The following is an 18,936-nucleotide window of genomic DNA, read 5'->3' as shown; positions in this document are numbered from 1 at the left end:
AATTTTAGTGTGAAGTCCAAGTAAAAGAATCACAGATGAAGTCCCCATAAGGGCCCACATCAAGTGTGTGAAGTGTCCCCAGTAAGCATGTTTGCACTAGTGTGTGGGAGCACAAGATAAGCTGATACAGAATTTGATGAATTTTGAAGATATTTGTTTCCATTTTGAATATTTGTGTTTTTCATTGAAGCCTTTATCAAAGTATAAGTTTGTTGAACTGTTTGATTTTGACATCTTTGCAGATATGTCCAAGTAAGGAGGGTGTGCAGCCAGCAGAAGTGTCCCATGCTGCTTCAACCTCAGAAGTAGAAATGGTTGAGCCTCATTGTGCACTCAGCAGTCCAAAAGAGGTATGCTTGTAAACAGCACTTGACACAGTACTGATACTGTATGTTTCATAGTTTTGAAGTAGGTTAATAAATGGAGTTAGCAGATATTTAGTTGTATTCTAGTTTCAGTCAGAATAGCTAGACATTTAGAAGTGATGTGTCTTGAACGCTAATCATCATGGATCACAGGCAACACATTAGAAGCTCAGTTTTGAGTTTAATTTTGGCAGAATTCCACTGAATTATTGGACATTTACGATGTCCCCACAATGCACTTTAATACTGTATAATCCAATTTTAGTGTGAAGTCCAAGTAAAAGAATCACAGATGAAGTCCCCATAAGGGCCCACATCAAGTGTGTGAAGTGTCCCCAGTAAGCATGTTTGCACTAGTGTGTGGGAACACAAGATATGCTGATACAGAATTTGATGAATTTTGAAGATATTTGTTTCCATTTTGAATATTTGTGTTTTTCATTGAAGCCTTTATCAAAGTATAAGTTTGTTGAAATGTTAGATTTTGACATCTTTGCAGATATGTCCAAGTAAGGAGGGTGTGCAGCCAGCAGAAGTGTCCCATGCTGCTTCAACCCCAGAAGTAGAAATGGTTGAGCCTGAATGTGCACTCAGCAGTCCAAAAGAGGTATGCTTGTAAACAGCACTTGACACAGTACTGATACTGTGTGTTTCATAGTTTTGAAGTAGGTTAATAAATGGAGTTAGCAGATATTTAGTTGTATTCTAGTTTCAGTCAGAATAGCTAGACATTTAGAAGTGATGTGTCTTGAACGCTAATCATCATGGATCACAGGCAACACATTAGAAGCTCAGTTTTGAGTTTAATTTTGGCAGAATTCCACTGAATTATTGGACATTTACGATGTCCCCACAATGCACTTTAATACTGTATAATCCAATTTTAGTGTGAAGTCCAAGTAAAAGAATCACAGATGAAGTCCCCATAAGGGCCCACATCAAGTGTGTGAAGTGTCCCCAGTAAGCATGTTTGCACTAGTGTGTGGGAGCACAAGATATGCTGATACAGAATTTGATGAATTTTGAAGATATTTGTTTCCATTTTGAATATTTGTGTTTTTCATTGAAGCCTTTATCAAAGTATAAGTTTGTTGAAATGTTAGATTTTGACATCTTTGCAGATATGTCCAAGTAAGGAGGGTGTGCAGCCAGCAGAAGTGTCCCATGCTGCTTCAACCCCAGAAGTAGAAATGATTGAGCCTGAATGTGCACTCAGCAGTCCAAAAGAGGTATGCTTGTAAACAGCACTTGACACAGTACTGATACTGTGTGTTTCATAGTTTTGAAGTAGGTTAATAAATGGAGTTAGCAGATATTTAGTTGTATTCTAGTTTCAGTCAGAATAGCTAGACATTTAGAGGTGATGTGTCTTGAACGCTAATCATCATGGATCACAGGCAACACATTAGAAGCTCAGTTTTGAGTTTAATTTTGGCAGAATTCCACTGAATTATTGGACATTTACGATGTCCCCACAATGCACTTTAATACTGTATTATCCAATTTTAGTGTGAAGTCCAAGTAAAAGAATCACAGATGAAGTCCCCATAAGGGCCCACATCAAGTGTGTGAAGTGTCCCCAGTAAGCATGTTTGGACTAGTGTGTGGGAACACAAGATATGCTGATACAGAATTTGATGAATTTTGAAGATATTTGTTTCCATTTTGAATATTTGTGTTTTTCATTGAAGCCTTTATCAAAGTATAAGTTTGTTGAAATGTTAGATTTTGACATCTTTGCAGATATGTCCAAGAAAAGGAGGGTGTGCAGCCAGCAGAAGTGTCCCATGCTGTTTCAACCCCAGAAGTAGAAATGGTTGAGCCTCAATATGCACTCATCAGTCCAAAAGAGGTATGCTTGTAAACAGCACTTGACACAGTACTGATACTGTGTGTTTCATAGCAGATATTTACTTGTATTCTAGTTTCAGTCAGAATACCTAGATATTTAGAAGTGATGTGTCTTGAACGCTAATCATCATGGATCACAGGCAACACATTAGAAGCTCAGTTTTGAGTTTAATTTTGGCAGAATTCCACTGAATTATTGGACATTTACGATGTCCCCACAATGCACTTTAATACTGTATTGTCCAATTTTAGTGTGAAGTCCAAGTAAAAGAATCACAGATGAAGTCCCCATAAGGGCCCACATCAAGTGTGTGAAGTGTCCCCAGTAAGCATGTTTGCACTAGTGTGTGGGAACACAAGATATGCTGATACAGAATTTGATGAATTATGAAGATATTTGTTTCCATTTTGAATATTTGTGTTTTTGATTGAAGCCTTTATCCAAGTATAAGTTTGTTGAAATGTTAGATTTTGACATCTTTGCAGATATGTCCAAGTAAGGAGGTTGTGCAGCCTCCAGAAATATCCTATGCTGCTTCAACCTCAGAAGTAGAAATAGTTGAGCCTGCATGTGCACCCAGCAGTCCACAAGAGGTATGATTCTATTCAGTACTTGACACAGTACTACAGTGTTTCATTTGAAGTAGGTTAATAAATGGAGTTAGCATATATTTAGTTGTAATCTATTTTCAGTCAGAATAGCCAGCAGTGCTTGGGGAATCTTCTTTTCCATTACACCTTCTTCTAGAGGTAGGTTCTTAGGACCAGGCACCTAGTTTTGTCCTCCCTCCTCTCTTAAATCTATAGCTACATTGGGGCATTGCCTATCTGGCATGTGTTTAAAATGTTGACTTGAATCCTTGTGAGACTGAATAGAATAGTTTTAGTTATGATTTTATATATAGCACAACTAGTAGAGAACACTGTTTCATCTAGTGAAGATGAGGAAATCATTCCAAAACAAAAGAAATCCAGGTCACAATCTACAGATTGTGGAGAGGCCATTGACCAAGTCTGTTCTGTTAAGGCCACTTGAAAAGGTTAATTATTTAAGTATTAAATTCATAAAACTCAGCTAAACACTTACAAAAGTGTGTGCTTTCACCACAAATGATCTCAGAAGTTGAGAGAGGAGACATTGTGATCCTGAGTAAGAAGGATTTACTTGCTGTGTAAAATAAATGTTTGTTATTTAAATGAATCCATCATAACATATTTGTACTTGGACTTGTTCATTGCCTTGATTGATTCATTTTTCTTTTCATTTGTAACAGGTAAGGTTAGAAGAACACCATGGCAGCAATCAGAGGTTGAAGCTGATGCAGTTCATGCACTCTTGCATTGTGCCTGCCAAGACAGATTGTGAGAGGTGCCTAAGGTCTGATCCAGAGGCTCTCAAGAACCGAACCTGGCAGAATGTGACATTTTATGTTCACAACAGCCTACAAAAAAAAGTGTTGTCTAAATATTAAATATATAGACTGGATGTGTAGGTTTGTTTCAAAAAACAATTTTGCACAATTTGGGTCTGGTCTACTGTTATTGTAGCAATTTCATTAGCAGTGGCTCGATTAAAATGTTCAGTGAGCAATTCGGTTTGATTTCTTGGTTATTGAAAACATTTAATTTAAGAGGAGAAATTTGTAAATATGAAGGTAACTTTAATGTTATGCTTTCTAAAATAACACGTGCACACAACTGTCTACACATCCAATTAATGAAATGACCCACCCTACACAAACCTACTGTGCATGTTTAGGTCCACATGTTTTCACCTATTCTTGTTTAAAATGTTTTGAAACCTTTTAAAGCATAAGTAAGTGGTCAGTGCAATAATCTGAGCACTAATACTTACTAGGTCCCCAGAAGTCAAATTAAGAATTGTGTGAACTATGCAAATTATATGTAAAATAGGTTCCCGATTATGCAAATTCAGTGTTTTCCGGATGTCCCCAGAAAACATGTTTAGAACATCTGTCATCACAAAAGTTTAGAATTGTGAGTATTCGAAGGCGTGTATGAGCTCTCTGTGTAAAGGCAAATTTACCTGATTTTTTTCAGACCTCCAGCTCTTTTAGAAAGGGTAGTCCCCACAAGTCATGGTTAAAAAGTTCGTCCCCTAAAAACATGAAAACCCGTATGTGTGTGTGTGTGTGTGTGTGTGTGTGTTTTACTGCCCCTGGCCGCTGAATTTTAGTAACATACTTTCGGTATATCTGATGCATTGAATATCTGTTGCCCTGTGATAGACTGCCGACCTGTCCAGGATGTACCTCACCTTTAGCCCAAAGCCAATGAGACAGGCTCCAGCACTGCTGCGTCCCTTAGCAGTTAGGATGATTGATGGAAGTACTGTCCACTGTTGCCATTATGGAACTACTTCTTATAGCTAAATTAATGTATTTAGTGGGATAAACACACTATTTGCATTACTATTTACACACACTATTATTATTGCTAAACACTTTTTTTTCATTTGAAATGAAAGTTACTGTTATGTTTGTGAGTTATTAACATTTTTCATTGTGATCAGAGAACGATGCAGATTTAAGAGTTATTTCTACATAAAACAACCAGCTGCCGGTCTGTCACATCAATGCTCGTCACTGTTTCTGTTGCCATTTTGAACACAACTAAGTTGCTAAGTTTTTAAGGTGATTAAAAGGTTTGCATTCAGTCTAGATTGTGTTGATATTTGTTACTATCCCTGCCTTTCCTTGCCCTTGTTAGTTTATTTCTCTGTCCCTGCTTTCTCAGCCTGTCTCCCTCTCATTATCACCTTATTAGTTTCACCTGCATTCTCCCTCTGTTCACCTACCTTTAATCACCGGTCCAGCATCATCTGTGCACCAGCCTCCTTTTATAAGTTCCCCTCACTGAACACCAGTCAGCTATTTGTTGCTTCATGTTCGTTAGTAACCATTCTCTAGTCCAGTTCGTTTGTAACCAGTTGTCTCCAGTTTGTTTGTAGCCCTTAGCTCTCTGGACTTTGCCCTTATAATTTTAAATCTAGTGTTCTTCTTGAACCTTGGATCTACCCCTTAGACCATGGCCTTTGCATTTATCCTGTGAGACAAGCTCAGTTTGTATTAGTAAGATGAGATGCTCTAGTCCTACCCCCTGCTCAGCCTTCTTCCCCGGGGCCAGATCCTGATCAAGAGAAACCGGTCTCCCTGAGCCCAGAGGATGCTCAGAAAATCTGGGCCCAACTCAAGGCCAAGTCTGTACCTGATTTTGAGCTCATTAGCTGCCATTTTGTTCCCTAGTTCCTGGTCCCGAGCAATCCCCAGTACTCCCTCTGCTATGGTACACACCCCTGCCCGTCCGCCCGGGGTTTTCCAGGCTCCTCCAGGCTCCTCCAGGAGTTTTGTTCCTGCACTTAAGCAGTGACATTATGTTGGTACTTTGGCCCGGTTTCCACCGCGTTCTTGGTTGTCCCTCTGTTCTGCTTTTTACATCTCTGGTCTTGGTTGTTGATTTGTCTTTTGTCACTCTTCTTTGCCACTTTGTTTTTATTAAAACCCTTTTTTCATTTAAACCTATTTGTGTCTAGCAATTATTAGGTCCCCTTTTATAAAAAAAAACCCTGTAGTTGTGTAAAATAATAAAGTTCTAGTTGCTAAGTACAGATTTTCACAACTACCTTAATTATTATAATGCATTGTATATCCATGTTTAATACAATAGAAATACATTTCTATAAATATAAACTGCATTTGCATTACAGTGATGTACATTTTATAAGGACATACGCATATTGACTTTAAAATGTCTGAAGAACATTTAAGAAGACAAAAAGTTTATGAACTGAAACTGTCTTAATGTTAACTGCAGACAGCCAGCCTCTCTTTTGCTTCTCTCCGACACCAAAGATGTTAGAGAGAAGAAATCTTGTTTAACAAGGCTGGATAGTCTAGTGGTAACATTGCCCTCCATGTGGGAGACCTTGCCTTGTACCTTGTATCTAGTAAATCGCTTTGGATTAAAGTGTCTGCCAAATGACTAAAGTAAAATGTAAAGGTAAACAATAGGCTCTGGGGTGGCAGGAAATATCAAATTAGCTCAAATGTAATTGTGATTTTGTTTTTAGCTACATCAGTCTGATGGACAATTTCTGTTAATGTCATTCAATTAATGAAAAAAAAGTAGAATTATGTTATCTTCTATTTGTTTCTACTTTAGTTTCTGCAGCTGCAGCATAACCCCCCAGCGAGGAGAAAACACGCTGCAGCGCCACTATTTATTTTTTCATGAGAATATTGCATCATTACATCAAACAAACAGTCTAGAAGGTGTTTTCTCTCATTTGTACTGTTGAACATTCTCACAGATGTTCTGCTAATCATTTAAGCAGTTTATTATCATCTCTGAGGAAACAAGCGCTCCAGTTTCCAGTGGAACAAATAACAGACTGTGTTTGACTCATAAGTCATTTTCAATCTAAAAATATCTTTTTTAAAAAGATTTTGTTTTGTCAGTTCAGAAATATGTATTATTCTGAATGGAGACATTGACATGTAATACATTAACATGCATTATGAACAGTGATTGTTTCCACTGCATTCCTCTTCAGCATTATATTTTCCTAAACCAAAGAAAGCAGTCCACTTCCAGTCTTAGAATCTCACTCAATAGACTGCTGCACTTTTTTTCTTACTATTTGACCTGGATGGAGCAGAGGAAATGTATTTCTCTTAGAACCCCTTCAGTCATTTTTTTTCTTTCTTTCTTCTTCCTTTTACAAATCAATATGTCACTAATGGAGCAAAATCAAACGCTAACCTTTAGCCATGAAAAGGGGATATTTCCCTTTTGAAAGGACAGAGAGACAGAGAGGAAGAAAGACATACGTAGCACACACACTCATTGACACTCATTGATCACTGACACTATAAAAGAATACTATGTGGCTTTTATTAAGATTTAGCGAGTAGTGTCGTCCAGCTCTGAAAAAAACTGAATACCATGCATTCATAGCTTTTGTATCCATGTACCCTTTCATGTTTATCTTCTATATCAGCACCCAAACATCCATTTTAATGACCCACACCTGTTTTATACCTTAGCAACACACTAAAGAAAACTAAGAAGATTAGGCCAAAGTTGAGTCACGGCAACTGGACTTCTTTCTTGTTAGGTCAAATCATTTCAATACTGTCTGAGGAAAGTTTACTGGAGCCCTCAAATTTATCCTCCACAGTGGTTGCACTCCTCATCTGACCTGAACAGGCTCGTTAGGTGGACAATAGAAAGAGTTTGATTAGATTAGAATAGTCCGGATGTAACAGTCACAATTCCTACAACCCTGTATATCCCTACGCATGGGTTGATATGAGGCCTCGTCCTCTGTCTTCGCTTGAATATATTTTACATGGCTTTTCTTACATCCCTCTCGAAGCTTCTATCTTTTTTCCGTCCAAAATATCTACATCATTCTTCTGAAACGCGTCTCTTTTTCTTCATATGAAGGTACATTACGGATTTGGGTGCTAGTGTGTTACTCCTCCTGTGCAGGGCCAACCTCCTGTTTAGCAGCTTTCCCCAATGTTCAGCTCATCACTCTTCACCACACTGAACTACATACACATACACAATAGCGCTCCTCATGTGTTTTGGTGATTTTTTTGGATAGTCTCTGTCTAAATGTGTGAGTTTGTTTGAAGTAAACTGGTATGTGGCGTTCATAATCTCAAGCTTTTTGGACAAACTATACATATAAAAAAATCACAAGGTCTTTTCATTGACCCTGTAACCATTGATTATAATATGATTATGGAAAAGATACACACTTAAAAAAAATCAGCAGCCATGTGCTGAGGTTCAAGTTTAACTGTTTAATATTTCAACTTGAAAGAAATTATTACCCACAAACCATTTCCAACACTACCACCACCAACACAAGCCAGAACAGTGTTTAATTAAGTGTCTCAATGTAGTGGGCACATTGCACATTCTGAAAGCCATATTTTTACACTGCAGAAAGTGGTTGGGTGTGGTCTGTTAGGTTAGTTGTACCTCTCGTGGACCTTATAAAAACAAATTAAGCAGATAATCAACACAATCTTTAATATGTAGTAAAGTTTTAATTAGTAAGAATTAGGTACAAATAATGACATTTCTAAAATGAGTATAAAACTTAGAGGAACTGTTTCATTTAAACTGACAAAAAGGGCTGCCAGTGTCTCTTAACAGATTATGCATGCTGTTTAATGGACTCTTGTCTCCAAACAGCAATGGGAAAATGGTAGCTACCTCTCTGTTACTCAGCTGTTGGTTTAACATTTTTAAATTTGAAAGACGAAGAAAATAAAGACAAGCTCTAATGTGATGCTGACAGCATGATTAATTATTGAACCTCTTCTAATTTGAACAGGACCAAGCAGACTCTGTGGACCACAATGAGCACATGTAACCTTCAAGAATAATTATATAAATAAGCCCACTCATGAGTTTTTGAGGCACAGGTAACTGCTCACTAGCAGTGGGAAATAGAGCTTACACACAGGCTCATAAAATCCAATAATAAAAGAGATAAGAAGCCACTTTATGAAACAGCTGCACTTTCTTTTGCTAATAGGAGTCATAAATCAGAGCAAATCAGGTGCAAAAAGGAACAAAAAGAGAACTACCATTATTACTTGCAGTAAAAGCAGCATGTTTCAAGTTTAAAGGGTCAGATACACAAGTGGTAACTAGCCATGCAGATAGTTTAGGTTTCACTCATGGCAGTTTCAGATATTGATCATTTAGATTTATCCTTTAACTGCAGACGTTCATCCCATTCACCTCCACTGTATTAGGGAGCAAAAGCAATCTGTGGTTTTATTGTGTTTGAAATAAAAATGCAAATGTGAACAATTTGGTGTGTATACACTTGGTGTGGAACTATTTAAACAAAATATGAATAACAGGGATAATATACATAATTTTAATAAAGACCATTTAACCATTTTCAGATGAGCCAACATTATGGCTAATGTTTGAATGGGTTTTGGCACAGAAACTATTTGGGTAAAGGATAAAAAATTATAATGGTTAGTGACTCATTAAGGTGGGAGGGAGAGGTGGGTGAGCTGGGGACTTGGGAAAGATGTTAGTCAAAGCAAAAGAAAATGCTTCGTTTAACTATATTTGATCATCTTGTCTACTGACAGAATTTACACACCCTTACTATGGCTATATGTTCAAGGTGCAATTGTTACCATCTGCTTTTGACCAAACTCGGTTAGCATTGTGGAACCAAGGGGTGGAGTGAAACCAAACCTGGAGTACAAATTTGTGGGATCCAACCAACTATCTTTAGACTGATGAAGCTACTTGGATGAGTAGCGAAATGTTTTAACCTAACAAGGAGGAAGTGGAAGTCCAGATGCCATGACTCAACTTCCAGAATCTCCACCGACACTATGAAGCAGTGGTTAGCACTTCCACCTCACAGAGTTCCTGGGTTCAAACGGCTGGCTGAGCCCTTTCTGTGTGGGGTTTTCATTTTCTCCCCATCCCTGCATGGGTTTTCTCCAGGTACTCCAGTTTCCTCCCATTATCCAAGGATATGCAGGATAGGTTAACTGGTTGAACAAGAGTATTTGTTCCTGTGCTGGGACAAATCCAAGTTGTACTCTGCCTCTCTCCTAATGTCAGGTATTGTCTCCAGCATCTCACCACAAACAGTGTAAGCAGTTAACATAATGGATGGATGATACAGTTTTTGTAAGAAGTTTCAACTTTACTTTGTGTCTTGTATTCTGCAATCCACCTATTCTGAGTTGTGCAAGTTCTCATTGCACAAGAGGTGGGTCAATTCTTACATTCATGGTCCTTTGGAAATTAAATTTACTTACATATTCACATTGTAAGATCTTACAACGATGATCTTACCGTGACAGTGATAATTGTGGTACAGAATGCAACATGTAGACTAGTGGTGGATGGACTGCAGTGGAATTTGTTCCTTGACATTTCCTCTAGCACCTTCATTAAATTTTAAATTTGTCAAACATTTTGTTTTATGAACAGATAAATTGGCTCCAGTTGTACTGCTGCTGCTGAACTATGGAATAGTACAGTTTAGTACAGCTACTGTTTAGTACAGTCTGCCAATGTTGGCCCCTTGGTGAGTGTCTCTCTCCCCAAGTTGTCCTGCACTGCTGGACCCCGACAGGTCCGGTGGACGGATCCCAACCATTGGCATCTTTTCAACTTATTCAGCTTTCTGAATTGGTTGCAGACCACGTCAGTGAAAGAGACCAATCTGTCTGTTCAGCTTAGAGAATCGCTGCAGGACAGCCTTTGACGCTGTTAGTTGTTGGACGTTGGGTTGGTGTGTCTTTTCCCTTAGACTCAGGGCTACCATGGCTGTAGACACTTAGTCTTGTTTTAAAGTGAACAGGCAGATTTCAGGCCGTTGTCAATGCTGCCAACTGCTGCCTAGGTTTAGATTCTACACTATGCATTCATTATTTTTGTATGCGAGGAAAGTTTCCAACAAACATCATCAATTTATTTAGATGGGGTTAAGATGCTCATCTCATGCTGCGTGATTTAAGCTGATATAAGCCTGGATAATGGCTCAATTTTAGATACTAATTTGCAGCAACAGACTGTACTACCCTGTGTCACTTTGAATAAAAGTTTAATTTTAATGTGTAAAAAAGCTGCAAAATTACAAAGGGTCAGTGTTTCTGTGTAATTATTATGGTGGCCCAGTTGTTGCTGTTTCAAGACATGATGCAGAAATAAAAGCAGTAGGTGAGGGGGTGATACAACCATTATGTCTCCCTAATGCAATCCTACAGTAGCTGATAAAGATGGGATTTTGCAAGGAAGTGCCAATTATGCTAATTATTTATCACTGCCTTGCAAATGAGTACCAAGTTGAATATAATGTGTTAAAATCAAAGCGGGTTACCTCTCATTCTCAACCTCTATTTTTATACACTAGCTGAGTATAGATACCTGTTATAAAAAGTTAGCGTCTGTCGTTGTGGGCGGGGGCCATAGGAAGGTTGTTGGATGGTTGGGGGTTGAAGATGAAAGAGAATATTTTGGTGACCCTAATGTGTCAGTTTCAGTGCATTATGTATTTTGTGAAATGCTGCTTTTTAGGCACATTTGTAATACACTTGAATTTGAGAGAAATAAAGGGAGGAACAAAGTAAAGAAGGAACACAAGGGCAGCAGGGGAAAATAGATGCTGTGCAAGATGAAGACCAAATTCCTCAAAGGAAAATAAATTGATGTTGAAATGTTGAGTCTCCAGCTCCAGAATGCCAGTGCACTGCAAATTTGCCTTTGTACTATAGCCCAGTGATCAGGCACATTACTTAACACTCAACGTGCGGAGAAACTTTTAATGAGTGTAACAGAAGCATCTTCACTCTCTAGATTACACGCAATCAGTAGTAAGGAGGTCAGAGCGATTATAGTCATTGTCTCCTGGCAGTAGAAAATATCCACGTAGGCCCATACCTGGAATGAACAGGGAAACGTGAGTAGGAAGATGGGAGCTTTTTATACTTAATAATACATTATAATGTTTTAATAGAAATTTCAACATTTGCTAATTACCAGTGTATTTACATTAATTGTAACAACCAGATTATATTAATGGAGAACATATTCCTGTTTCAACTACACTCCCTACAAAACATGTTTGTATAGAAATCACATTTTTGCTTGCACAATGACACAAGGTCAAAGGATCAGTACAACTAAGAGAAACAATTTCCATATTAAGGCAAATCATTGCAGGAGTTCAGCTGAAGATGAAGCACCGAGGGAGAGATGTCTAACAACGATATTGTAAGGTGTCACTGACAGGTGTGTTCTTAATACTATTGAAAGCCATATGGGTGATGATTTGTCTGTTTCCCTGCTGTTTGGTGTTTTATACCTGTTATCATCACCAGCAACCAGCTAACGACAGTTAATAAACTGAAGACAGCACCATGCAGTTACACACATGTGACTGCTGTTTATTCCTTGGTGTGTGCATGAACACCATTCTAGCCGCCAGTGTCCATCTGTTTCCATGAGTGCAATTGCCAAAATGTCATGTTTATTTGCATACATTACTCTAATTTTACTGGCATTAAGAGACGCACACTGGTGGCTTTGGTGCAGTAGAGGACACTGAACAGTACGGAGTATACAGTAAATGCTCACTGGTGATATAAAAATATACCAGGTATAAAACAATAAATGGTGCAGAAAAGGAGACAACTCATGGCCCATGTGGCTTAAAATAAAAAACACAGGAAGTTAGATTGGCTGTTGGTTTGGGTCGCTTATCAACACAGCAGTACCAGCAGCAGTGGCTGTGACACACAGCTCATGAAGGCAATTAAGGTACTTGAGCTGCTGTTTTTTTTCGGGGTCTGAGACATGAAACATTTTTTTTAGATCCAATGTGACTTATGGCATGTCTATACAGACAGCTTTTCAGCTGTATTTGTCAGTTTTTCATCTCACGCACATCTGTCAGGACAGATATGCTCATATTTGAATCAATCAAGCTGTGTACAAAGGCCATGTCATGCCTCGTGTTTCACTTGCACCGTGCCTGTAAATGCTTCAGATTAGTTTTACTGTGTTTGTTGTACGTACCTAGAGTCATTGTTTATTGGGCTCGGAGCACTTCCAACACCTCCTACACCTCCTGCTTAGACACATACTGGTACTGAAGCTGATGCACTGCTAATCTGCTGCTAGTGCTGTGCCTTTTGTGTGTTTCATTTCAAGTATATCATCAATAATGTTGATGTTCTACTAAACATACAATTATGTGCTTAAAAAAACCTTTAAGCACATTTTTGCTATTGCTCAGATTTTGACTTTAATCCTACAAGGACCACCTTGAAAATGAGATTATTAATGTCAAGGTGTTTATAATGATATAATACAATTTGTAAACTAATTATTTACCTATTTCTGAATTCATGAATACAGGATATGCCATATGGCATAGCAATCTCATGCACATGAAACACATAGATAAAAGGTAGTACTGTATGTAATCTCTGCATTTTGTCAACACCAAAACTTTGAGCCAAACAATAATAATTGATTACATGCAGCAAGTGGAGACAATAGAATAAACACACAGACACACAGATACAGTGTGTGTTAATAGTTTATTCAAGTAAGTATTCTTTTTCATGTTGGTACAGTGTGAAATCAGTTCCTGTAGCATTTGATTTAAATAGCAAAAAGACAAAAGCCACAAAGCAGAGAAATGGATCAGGGTTGTGTTGTATATTGAGTACTGTATATCAAATTGCATCATAGTAGATTTCACAAAAAAAGGTTTCTTGACTATTATATTTGATGTATCAATAATAATATAGATGTGTTTTTGGAAGGCAGTTCTACAATAAAACAGTAATACTCAGTCCTGTCGAGGCTGAATTTGAGGAGCTGGGAAAACATCCAGCAGAAAATGTCAAAGCTATCAGAGACTCTCTGCCTCAACCTGAGAGTCTAAGGAAAGCAAAAAGAAGCTGAGGTGAGAAGACAAGAAAAAAATACTTGTTTCTCAAATGTGTATACATCCAAATTCCATTATGAAGATATACTGTGATACTTTTAAAAAATATTTTTAGTAGAAACGTGTTCTAAAGCTTATCTTAAAGCTACAAAATGCAGCTTACTGTGGCACAAGCATGACACTCAAAATGATTAAACTGTGGTCCTCCCAGTCCTTCTCCCTGCTACACTATGCTCTTCTACTGACTGTTACATTCTGTCATGCTCTGCACAGCTTGTCCGGATACTAGTCATTATCTAATTGCATCAGAAACAAAACAGAACCAGAATCAGCAGTAGTAGCAACATGTTGTATAAAGTGACACTTCAATGCAACCTTGTTCGTACAACTTCTAACGCGGTGGTAGCAGCTTGTTGTTTAAAAAAGAAGCTACATGCAGATGCACTTTCACAACTGATTAGCATGTTCATGTTTTTTTGCAGTTGGAGTAAATTTTTTTAGCTGGCAACAATGACTGTGGTGTGAGTTTTACTATCGCAGTATCCATTTATTTATTATTATTGTTTGTATTGCTCTTGGTTTTGCATTATCCCAGGACACAGAGTTAGGGAGGAACATCTGTCACTGGCTATGCCAGGCGTCAACATCACGGCTTTGCCAAAATCATTCCTAATGTCACTACAGAATGAACACAGCCAAAGCAGCATATGATCGCACTAGCATGCAAATACAAAGCAATCAAGTCCTGCACTGTATTCAGATATAGAGACGCTGTGTCTAATATATGTCTATATAAATATGATTATGTAGCTTTTTCGCTCACTGTTTACATGATGAGGATTCTGTATTTACTTGATGGAGAACTGACTGATTTCTTAAATCTTGTTTTCTGTTTTCAATTTGACTCATGCCTACAGAGGGACAGATGCAGCCATTGGGCTGTAACAGCATTTCTTGGCAGCTCCACTAGAAGTGTCAGGCACCCTGCAGTACTTCATAGAAGTACACAGCCTCTGGCTTGCTTTCCTCCCCCTGTCTTTGTGCCCAGTCCCGGGCCTGCTGTCCAGTTCTTTGCCAGTTAAATACCCCCCACTGCTAACAGTTAAATGGTGTGGCTCTGGTCCATGCCAGCCCCTCTGCCCCTTATGCTCAGTCATGTGAGGAATAATTTCCCTTAGCTAACAGCTAAATATTTTCTGTGGTCTTTTTTTTTTTTTTTTTTTACCAAGATCTTTCTCATCAGTTTGTCAGTGCACAAACTATACTCTACTTAGAAACTTTATGGAAGAGGAGAGCAATAAAACTAAACCTTTATGGTGGCTACCAGATGCAAGTGAATCTCCAAATATAGTTTTAAAAAATTTAGATCCGTTTCTTTTGAACTACAAACATTTTAATGAATTCTATACCGTACCTTTTTGAGTTTTTTTTCTGAGATTACTCTGGCACCAGCTGGATGTAGTGTAGCTGTCACACCTTCTTTGCAGGTAAGTGCGTGCAATATCGACCAAAAAAACGTATATCTGTATATTTCCTTGCACTTTGTTGGTATCGATAAGCAGATGATACGGGCAAGATGTGAAACCTTTTGCAGTTTATGCACCAGGCTTTGGCAACATAAATCAAACACATTCAGGCCGAGACAGTGGACTATAATATTTCTGGCCTGGCAGTCTGTATCTTGGGTCTTAAGTATTTTAAAGTTCTTTGAAACAACTCTCTCTAGCTCTTAAAATAGCTCAATGTCTTTTTCAGTGTAATTACCAAAGTGTTTCTCATATCTGGCCATCTGTTGTTTTTCTTGTTGTAGGCACCTTTTTGCGTTTTGCAAAAGGGTTCGGCTAAGATTTGCTGAGTGTGTTTTGGTGTTGGTATCTTGGCTGGTTTAGACCTGTCATGGACAGCTGACCCCAGAAGAGTATGATATGCTTTATAGTGATCACATTTGCACATTGATAAAACAACAATGTCGGCTCACACATACATAAGCCAACAATGAAGATATTATTCCAATTTGCAGGAAAAGCCCTACCAATCCATGAATGTCACACTGCAGGCACCTCCTTTCCTGGTCTTCCTCATGCAAAGTACATCAAAAGTTTCAAAGCACATAATACTGATGTTGTGCTATTAGGAGTTCACATTTGCAATGTTGAACAATTTGCAAATTTGACAACAGCCATAGCAACAGAGCTCATTTTTAAGTAGATCTTACTTTGACAAACCAACCACATAATATATCAACATAGTTAACTTTTAATCCTTAAGCAAATGTGGTGACAGAGAATAGACAACTGAAAGTATAAAAGCATTCGTTTGACTAATTTCCTCCATTCACTTGATGCGTGCAGGGAGGCTTGTATGCCCCAAGCTTATGTAACTGAGCTCCCAGAGCATCCCCAAGCAAATGGGAGAAGCAATAACATGGCTTGGCATTTGAACCATTATTGGCTAAATGTAAGCAGTTGGCTCTGACTGGTGACATTTCAAAAGTCCACAAGAAGACAAAAGAACAGATTGAGAAAACCAAGAAATATCACATTGTAGTGTATGACCAGATCAACTTTGTGATGTGTATGTGTGTAACATTGGTTTCCAGCAGTCTGCTTGCATATAAAACTAGAGGTATAGCATGTAAAAAACATGAATGTTTGTCGGGCAGGGATGTTACTGAGTCACGTTATTTAAAGTGGGATCAGGTTTTTTGGAGCTAGATCTTTCCTAGGCTCTACATACTTTTAATACTAATATCTTTGCATCTACCGCTTTGATTTTACTTTTATTTTTAAAAAAGATCTTTCTCTCATAAGTTAGTTAGTCAACTCTGTAAAGGCACAATACAAAACTGCTGGAGTTCACATTCAATATTGTTCTACCTAAAGGTAATTTATTTTGTTTCTCTATGTATCTTTCTACAGGCCAACAGTCACTGATAGTAATATTCCCCCTCTCTCTCCACAGGTGGTGCAGATGGATTGATGAGAACAAACACCATGCCGGTCCTGATGGGACTAAAGGCAGACGGTACACCCTGGCCAGCCGATGCCACTCCAAGCACGCCACATATGGCTGAGACACTCTGGTGAGTGTTGTCTGAATTACCACTATGCCACTACCAACTACTGGCTAACCAAAGCTGTACCGGCACCTCCCTGAGGCCCTGTGGAGCCAGATTGGTGGTGATGGCAGTGGAGGGGTTGGTGCTGGTGGGTAGAAAAGCATGTGAGTGTGTTATATGTGTGTGCTGGTCTGATGCAGTGATGCTGGTCAGTTTCTCTAATAGCACTGACAGATGGAGCAGATTTGGTCTAAAAGTGGTCCTAATCGCTGCCTCTCTCTGGGGTGAAATGGGACAAAGTGGATGAGACAACCTACAGTCACTGGCTGGAAATCTGCTGGAAAGAAAGCACTTTTTGTTTGAATGTGAAAGAAAAAAAGTCAGACATTTATCAAATAGAACAAAGTGGGCAAACTCTGGTTTATGTTTGTCCTGCATATTGATTGCTTCACTAGGTTTAGTGGAAATAAGGGAGGAATAAAATGTCTAATAAAAGGTTTTGCGGGCAGTCAGATGGAACATGGCATAGCACTTTGTTAATTTGCTGTCATTGTTGCCTCCTAAAGTTTTTCAATAATGCAACATTCCTTTGCCAAATCCAACACTTTTGTGAGGATGCTCTTTGTGTATAGCGACTAGATAGAGTAGTGGTAACATCAATGCGGGAGATCAGGGTTTGTTTTGCGGTTGTGGCCTACCTCCAGTAGGGGTCCTTAGGCAAGACGTTATGCTTACCCTGCCTTGTACCTTGTGAATTGCTTTGGAGAAAAGTATCTCCAAAATGACTAAATGTAAATGTTTGAGTAAATTTTCAGGTAAATAGGGACAAGATCAATGCACACTAAAGTTCCGAGGTGACTGACAGAATATCTTTGCCACACAAATAATAAATGTAGAATAATATAATATAAAATAGAATTTGTCACTATATTTGTTAATAAATTTAATGTGTGTTTCATGTGTCTAGGTATGGAGTATTTATGTGCCATCCCTGATTCTTGTTAAGTGGCTGCACACACTACATTCTTTTTGTTCAACTAAATGCAAGAGAGGGGAATCTATGCTTGCTGTTAGATAATGCCTCTCCCCAGGTGTCTGAGGGCAGAAACTATAAATTGGCCTTTAGTTGTGGAAGATCATAGTGTGGTGTCAGTAGAACTGATGGAGTGGAGATATTGGAGGAGATGTTCACTTCTGTCAGTGTACAGGACTATGCAGAGTATGTGACATTACATGTACATTAGCACTAGTGTTTAAAATACTGTACCCACCATACAAGTCAAAAAGTTCCCCAACCTGAAGCCCTGAATAAACAGTCAGCTACTCTAGCTTTTCGATAAGATGACAAAGACAGTTTCTACTCTACAACAATCTCAATGGTACAAGAGTGTGAAATGCAGAACTTCCCGACTGAGGAACACCTTTTTCCCCTCAGCCATTAGACTTGGCTTAAACAGGCTGCCAGTGGGGATAGACTAGACTCATCTATCCCACAGAGTAGTTAGACTCAATGCTTCATTGCACTTTTTATGTTAAAGCTGTTTACCATGGTGTTTGCTGTTTTGCACTACAAGTCATAATTGCACATTCACCTTGCAGATACATTTACATTCTAGTAACAAAATTGATCAAATTATTCTGTGCAATGTTAAAAGTCATAGTTCATATTTCTGAACTAACAGACTTATTGTGTAATCAGACATGTTAACAGTTTCTGCCAATACTATTTAAAGTATGTGTTGACTTATTTACATAGTCATTTTTGATTGCCCATCTTACAAACTTACAAACATGCTGTAGTTAAAGTGGAATTATTGCATTTGTAAATATAAAATGATAACACCATACAGTCATTTACATAACAGTATAGTGGTAGTTTCCAGTTAGGTGAGAATTTAAATTTAAAATGCTATTTACTTGAGCAAAGAGAGAGAAGAAGTACTATTATGGGAAATTATATCTCCTAGAATTGATTTGGGGGTACTTCAGTGGGCAAAATAAATAATAATATATAAAAAACTAATAAAAAGTAAATATGAATGATTTGAATGGAGGAGTTGCATAAATATAGTTCCCAGTGCATAAGGTCATTTATTGAGAAGGTGACTAACTGGTCAGTCCCTTTGGTCAATCAATCCTTAGTCTGTTGCCTGTTGATGTTGACCCTAGTTTAGCCT

Source organism: Anabas testudineus, chromosome 2 (assembly GCF_900324465.2).
Source record: "Anabas testudineus chromosome 2, fAnaTes1.2, whole genome shotgun sequence".
Classification (NCBI taxonomy): domain Eukaryota; kingdom Metazoa; phylum Chordata; class Actinopteri; order Anabantiformes; family Anabantidae; genus Anabas; species Anabas testudineus.
The sequence above is the reverse complement of the archived record's forward strand: the minus strand, read 5'-3'. Positions refer to the sequence as shown.